The sequence below is a fragment of the Poecilia latipinna genome, unplaced genomic scaffold, assembly GCF_001443285.1.
Source record: "Poecilia latipinna isolate Pla-1442-1.1 unplaced genomic scaffold, P_latipinna-1.0 Scaffold4149, whole genome shotgun sequence".
NCBI classification, from domain to species: Eukaryota; Metazoa; Chordata; class Actinopteri; order Cyprinodontiformes; family Poeciliidae; genus Poecilia; species Poecilia latipinna.
This window is the reverse complement of record NW_015116765.1, coordinates 7690-14571: the sequence shown is the minus strand read 5'-3', so window position 1 is coordinate 14571 and position 6882 is coordinate 7690. Positions and strand designations below refer to the sequence as shown.

The 6882-nt window shown below is 34.3% G+C and overlaps 1 long non-coding RNA gene across 1 annotated transcript; it reads left to right on the top strand.

Annotated features, from left to right (window-relative positions):
- Positions 1–1263: 1263 nt before the first annotated feature.
- LOC106942263 (uncharacterized) lies at positions 1264–3689 on the top strand. The gene is made up of 3 exons (XR_001423589.1): positions 1264–1299; positions 3035–3387; positions 3473–3689. It is a non-coding gene; the product is annotated as an uncharacterized LOC106942263 (long non-coding RNA).
- Positions 3690–6882: the final 3193 nt, after the last annotated feature.

Here is a 6882-nt window from a genome sequence, read left to right as displayed (position 1 = left end):
ACACTGCAAAAAAAACATCCATAAATCTATGGTAAAAAATTGTAAAATACCAACAGTTACTGACTGTAATATCCAAAGCATTATACTACCGTAGAAAATACATGGAATTATCATAACTCAATAAACATATATCCTAAGTAATTTTGACAGTCATGAATGTAGAAAATACAGAAATATATTGTAAAAATATAAGTAATTGTAAAGTTCATAGAAAAATATTGTAATATTGCCAGCAGTTAATTACCCTAAACTTAACAGTACTAATCAGCCAAAATTACAAATTTTGCTGATATTTATATCTACAATGTAAAACCGTAAACAAGACTGCAAAAGTCATTTTTACAAAGAACAGAATGCTGGTGTGATATTTTGGTTTCTTTTTTAATAATGCCTTTAATACACCAAACTGAAATCTCAACAGTAGACCAGGCATCAATCTGGCGACCCACCGATTGCAAAGCAAACTCCTACAGCCAACGCCACCATCATTTTATGAGAGTATTTGATTAAATGATGCATTTGAGATTAATTTTATGCCGACCATAGATTTCTTATACATTAAGAGAACTGTATGTTAGCCCCTCTTGTTTGGATGAAGCTGAAGTTGGTTTCCATTTGCTGCTTCCAATTTGTTAAATGGCTAAAGGGCAATTCCACCTAATTTTTCACTACCATCAGCATCTTTAATTTACTTTAGCTAAAAAACTACAACACCCTAGACTCTTCAAATCTGGACTAGATTATTCTCAACTCATATCAGAATATTTAAAACCAAGTGTGGGATTTGTGAAACTTTTATTTGATTTGTGAAACTTCAATAAAGAGCAATTCTAGTGTTATCCAAAATCATAAAAGTTGTGAAGTCGCCCTTCATTGAAGTTTCACAAATCCCACACTTGGTTTTAAATATTGTGCTATTAGTAGAAAATAATCTAGAGAGGTTTTCATTTTGTTATTGTGATAAATAGCAGGGTTTACAGTAAATGGAGACTGTTATTTGTCATGTAAACAAATAATTATCTAGTTTGTATTGCTGCTTGATCCTTCAGCATCAGCAGCAAGATTCTTTTATGAACTCTGTTCCTGTAGTTGAGCGTGGCTCAGGATACTGTGGTTTTCTGAACTCAACACAGTAAAGTCACAGTGCGCTAGCTAAGACTGCTAACTAGCAGGTGCAAGCTCAGGGAGTTGAGAGCCCAGTAGGCCTGGTCCTTGTCAGGATGTGGATCCTGTCTTAGTGTTTGCTATTTTTGCACGTTCAGGAGGAGAAGGAGAAGGAAACACATCTCTGCATCACAGGTGAGCCCCTTTCACGGTTTTAACTGAAGTTAGTTAACTTTAACCAACTGATAAAGAAATGTGTAATGTCTGAGCCCTGCTGTTTATATACATGCACTGCAGCTAGACATTTTTGCTGTATGGAATATTTAATTTTCCCAGACGCAACACTTCCATTAATGTTTCTGTAGGAACGACTGCATAGATGTATTTATATTTCTGGTCTACTTTAGACTGTATGTGCTTAAAGTTATTGTTAATGGCAGAAGCAACTTTTTCAAGTTTGGTTCAGTAATTAATTTGAATTACTTTGAGTGTGAAATGTTCATGCATGCAAGTTAAATCTGTGGAGAACATGTTAGCTTTTGTTTCAATACTTTGGTAATACTTAGAAGTATAAAGCTTGGAGCTAATATTTAATATTTTCCTTTGACCTCTTGACGCTCACCCCCAAAATACTTACACTAAAGTCACTGGGTCCATGACAGTTGAAGGGTTTTAAGATAATGAAATTTAAATATTAATATTTTACAGTTTTTCTCAGTTTGGGTGCATTTCTGAGAACAGAATTGAAATTCTTAAAACTACCTGTTCAATCTTCAAATTACTGTGTCACTAGTGCACATCAACAAATGAGTTTCTCATTCCTTTTGCAAGTTTTGCTTTTGTACATCATGTAACTGATTATGTGCACTTCTCTGCTTTTCCCCCGTTGTAATTTGCTTTTATCGTGTTGATCAAAATATGTTAAACGTGTCTGTGTTGAATTCTCAACTTCAAAAACGGCATAAGTTCATTGTGTAAGTCTTAACATGCATAAGTCTTAAAGTTGTCATAATGTCAATCATATTTTAATTAATTTATATTAGATTTTTTTCTAAATCTGTCCTGAATTGGTAAATTGCTCCCAAGTGAGTCCTGAGTTTCTCTAACAGGTCAATGTATGAACCATTAGCTCAGCCAACAATCAACCAGTTTTCTGAAAACAGATTGAAGGTGCATCTGTGAACCATCAGTTGGCAACATTATGCTCTATATAGTCAGAACACAACACAATGTTACATTTCTGAGAACTGTTGAACAAGTATCTGGACAGAATGAACAGCCAGAGAGAAGAAGAGTCAGAAGAGGCTGAGGACATCTGCCAGTTTCCATCAGTCCAACATCAGGACATGGCTGCGACCCACAACATGATGCTGATGGAGGTCCTCCCACCCGACTGTTCATTCCTTAACCCCACTGAGGAACCTTTGTCAGCATGACGATGGCAATTAAAATGTAATGTAATTATGTAATTTCTACAGCACTGTACAGTTTTCCATGAGGAGATTGTCCTATGGTTCCTTTGCTACCTTTTTTTTGTTCTCTGCATTTCTGTCTTTTTCTTTCTGAATCACCATCAAAAATTACAGCAAAAGCATAAATGTGAATTTTGTAGCCTCTTCCCATGACTAATCAGTTTGACTGTCTCATCTGTACATAGAGAAACTATAACTTATTATTTTGAGTCACTGATATGTTAACAGACAGAATTTTAAGAGCTGAACTAAGGATTTTTCAAGCAAACAAATGCTATTTTTGCTGTTTCTACAAATTGTTTTGAGAAATGCGTTTACTGTTTTGTAAATGCCAACAATGACTTGAGAAATGCACCAAAAGTGACTGAGAAAATCTAACATAGCATAAATTGTCTCAGGTGTATCTATTTGTTTGCCTGTATGAAACGTGTACACATTTACAGCTTTGTTTCTGCTAGCTTGCAGGAATTGTAACTTACATAAATGGTTGAAGACAACTTATTGGGCTTCATGAGACTCAGATAAATGGTGAGTATCTATTTCATAAATTGCCTAAAACAGTTATATTTAACTTTTAAAGTCAATTTGTGTATTGAAAGTTGGACGTAAGATTGTTTAACATGTTACAAGGGTTCTCTCTGTTTGGGGACATACATTTGAAAAAAGAAGAAAAGGATTGCTGCTCCAAGACGGAGCTTTGTATAAACACCTGTCGACAACAAACAAAGGTTTAAGAACTACTGACTTTTCAGTCAGAAATGATCACACCGCCTGGTTGACTCCACGGGTCTCCATATGCAAGTCAACAAAGGTGAAACAAACATTTAAGCAAATGGTACATTTATATGATGTTCATGTAGTGCATCTTTCTAACTTTTGCTTTGTTTGTTTTCCAGCAGAGAGGAAACACCCGATTGACAACATGTGAGTCTCAATTTCAACCTGTGACTGGGAAGACTACAACCATCCTGAGCAAAGTCTGAACTCAGTGACTTGTTACTCTCAACCCAGAACAAGAATCGTTTTATCACCGGTTTTTCTTCTACAATAGGTTATCTCTTATGTGGACACATGCTGTTTTTTGTTGTTGTTTTGTTTTCCAGATCTCAGTAATACCGTCAGGAAACTGGACAGAAAATAGAATCGGTTCTTTTTTTAACTGAATTTTTAAATAGAAATTGTTTCTTTAAGTGGATTACTCGTAATCTGTATTTTTTGTTTAATTTGAATAAATTTTCTTTATAACTTTCTGTATAGAAATGCTGACAAGTTACACTTCCTTGTGTGTTGCACTGTAATTTTTATGGTAAAATTCTGGTAATAACAGCGACCGGTAATTTACCATAAAGTTTTTGGTTTATTTACAATAAAATGTCAATATATCATACAGTCTGGCCATGTTTTTCACTTATGTATATTCCTCAGGCAGTATGACCGTATTTACTACAGCAAAACCACATTTTAATTTTTTATTTTACCATATTTTAGGAAATACGGTATTTTACTGTATTATAAAAATACGGTAAAATACGGGTAGTTTTGGTTGCCAGAATTTTACTATATTCTTAAAAAAAAGGTAAAATACTGCATTTTAAAATACGGTAAAATACTGCAATTTCAAAATACGATAAAAAACTGGCAGTTTTGGTTGCCAGAATTTTACTGTATTCTTAAAAAAACAGTAAAATACTGCATTTCCAAAATGCGGTAAAATACTGGCAGTTTTGGTTGCCAGAATTTTACCGTATTTCTAAAATACAGTAAAATACTGCAATTTCAAAATACTGTAAAAAAAAAAATACTGGCAGTTATGGTTGTCAGAATTTTACCGTAATTTCAGAATACAGTAAAAAACTGGCAGTTTTGGTTGCCAGTATGTTACCGTATTTTGAAAACACGATAAAAAACTGGCAGTTTTGGTTGCCAGAATTTTACTGTATAAAGATGGTAAAATTATTTGCCAGAATTTTACCGTATAAAGACGGTAAAATTCTGGCAACCACAGCTGCCAGTTTTTTACAGTAAATTGAGGCCGTTTTTTTTTTACAGTGTGGGTTTTATAGTTGCATAAAACAATTTGATTCATGTTGCTTATTCTGACACGTGGAAGTTGTACAGGGATGATCCAGACCTGTGCAGAACCACAGATGTCTTCCTGATGTCTTGCCTGATCCTTTTTGAGTTTTCCATGACATCATCATCTGGGTTTCACAGCTTACTTAAAGGAATATTACAATCGTAGTGTTTGACATCTTAGGTTGGTTTGGATAGCTTTTCCTCTTAATAAACAAAATAGTTATTTGGAAACTACATGATCTTTTCTTAAGTTATCTTTATTAAAATTTGCTGAAACATTTAAGTGTAACAAGAAAAGCAGAACCAGCAGAAATAATTTTCTCTGCCCCTAAATATCCCCAGTAAACTAAAGATCATATATAACCTGGTTTCTTTAATCCTGGATGATACTTTAGTTTTGTCGCCCTCATTTGTCACTAAATAGTTCATTTTATTGTCCTGGTTACTAAAGCAGAACTCATTTCGCATTTATAAGCAAGAGAATAAACAATATGAGTGAATCTATGAGCCTATATTCTAATGTTAGTGTCAAACCAAAGTAAAAGACATTTGTGCATCTCTCTACATCACAAGTCATAATTACAGTGTGACAGTGATTTGTTTGAATAATCCAATTTATCCTGCAACAATCTGTGCCGTCGCTGGGCTGCGCTGAAGTTTCACAAAGCCTTTCTACTTGTAAGGCTTCACAAATCCCAAACATGGTTTCAAATATTCTGCTATTAGAGCAGAATAATCCAGTCCAAGTTTGAAGAGTCTAGGTGTTGTAGATTTGGAGCTGGACCAATTCTAGTGCAACCCAGATGCAAAAAAGTGGTAAAATCGCCCTTCACTGAAGTTTTACAAATCAGATAAAAGTTTCACAAATCACAAACATGGTTCTATATATTCTGCTATTAGAGCAGAATAATCTAGTCCAGGTTTGAAAATTCTAGGTGTTGTAGTTTTGGAATTAGAGCAGATCTTGTGTGATCGAAACCGAAAAAAGGGCAAAAGTTGCCCTTTTTTTGAAGTTTCACAAATCAGATAAAAGTTTCACAAATCCCAAACATGGTTTTAAATATCCATCTTTAAGAAGAGACTAATCTAGTCCAGGTTTGAAGTGTCTAGGTGTAGTAGTTTTTTAATTAGAGCAGATCTATGGTGATCCAAATGTAAAAGAAGTGGTGAAATCACCCTTTTTTGAAGTTTCACAAATCAAAAAAAGGTTTCACAAAATCACAAACATGGCTCTAAATATTCTGCTATTAGAGCATAATAATCTAGTCCAAGTTTGAAGCGTCTATGAGTTGTATTTTAGGAACTGGAGCAGTTCTAGTATGATCCAGATGCAAAAAAGTGGTGAAAATCGAACTTTATTGAGTTTTCACAAATCAGAAAAATGTTTCACAAATCCCAAACATGGTTTTAAATATCAAGCTTGAAGAAGAGAATAATCTAGTCCAGTTTTGAAGTGTCTAGGTGTAGTAGATTTAAACTACAGTCGATTAAAGATGCGGAAGGTAGTGAAAAATTAGGTGGAATCGCCATTTAGCTATCGGAAGCTAGAAATGGAAACCAACTTCAGCTTTGTGTAAGAGACGGTGTTCAAATTAGCCATTTTTACTCTTATAATATCACCTTATAAGTAGAGAGGGCCTTGATAATAGTTAGTAATTTTTGTAAATTCAAGCTGGTGACGTCCTAGCCCAAGGTAGACGACAACACAACAGGACAACAACCTATGGAAATGAAATGTGTGTCACAAAAGGAGCCCAAAGGGACAAAGGCTGCTAAGGTGTTGCTAGCTAGTGGTAAGTTTGCTTATTAATTATCTTTGTTTAATTATAAACAGTGCAGTAAAGATATATAGCTTACTTTGGTTTCAGAAATAATTATTTTATCAATTTCATTGTGACTTTTATGATTATTATTGTTATCATTGATGTTATAACTGCATGGAAGCTCTGTTTGTTGCGACTTAATATACTTTTCTTCATAAACTTAACCTGGTTTTAATTAAGCTCCGTATGACTTTGATATTGTGAGGTTGTTATAACTTGTTCATCAATGTTTTTATCTTCAACATATTTTTGCAGTCTAAGCAAATGAAGATGAAAGAGGAAGCCAGAGAGATCAGGTTTTAGAACACCTAAAGGCTTTCCTGTCTCAGAAGAAGCTGTGACTCCATCAGATCACCAACCAGCTCTGAGGATGAACCTTCACTAGCTACATTTACAACAGCAAAAAC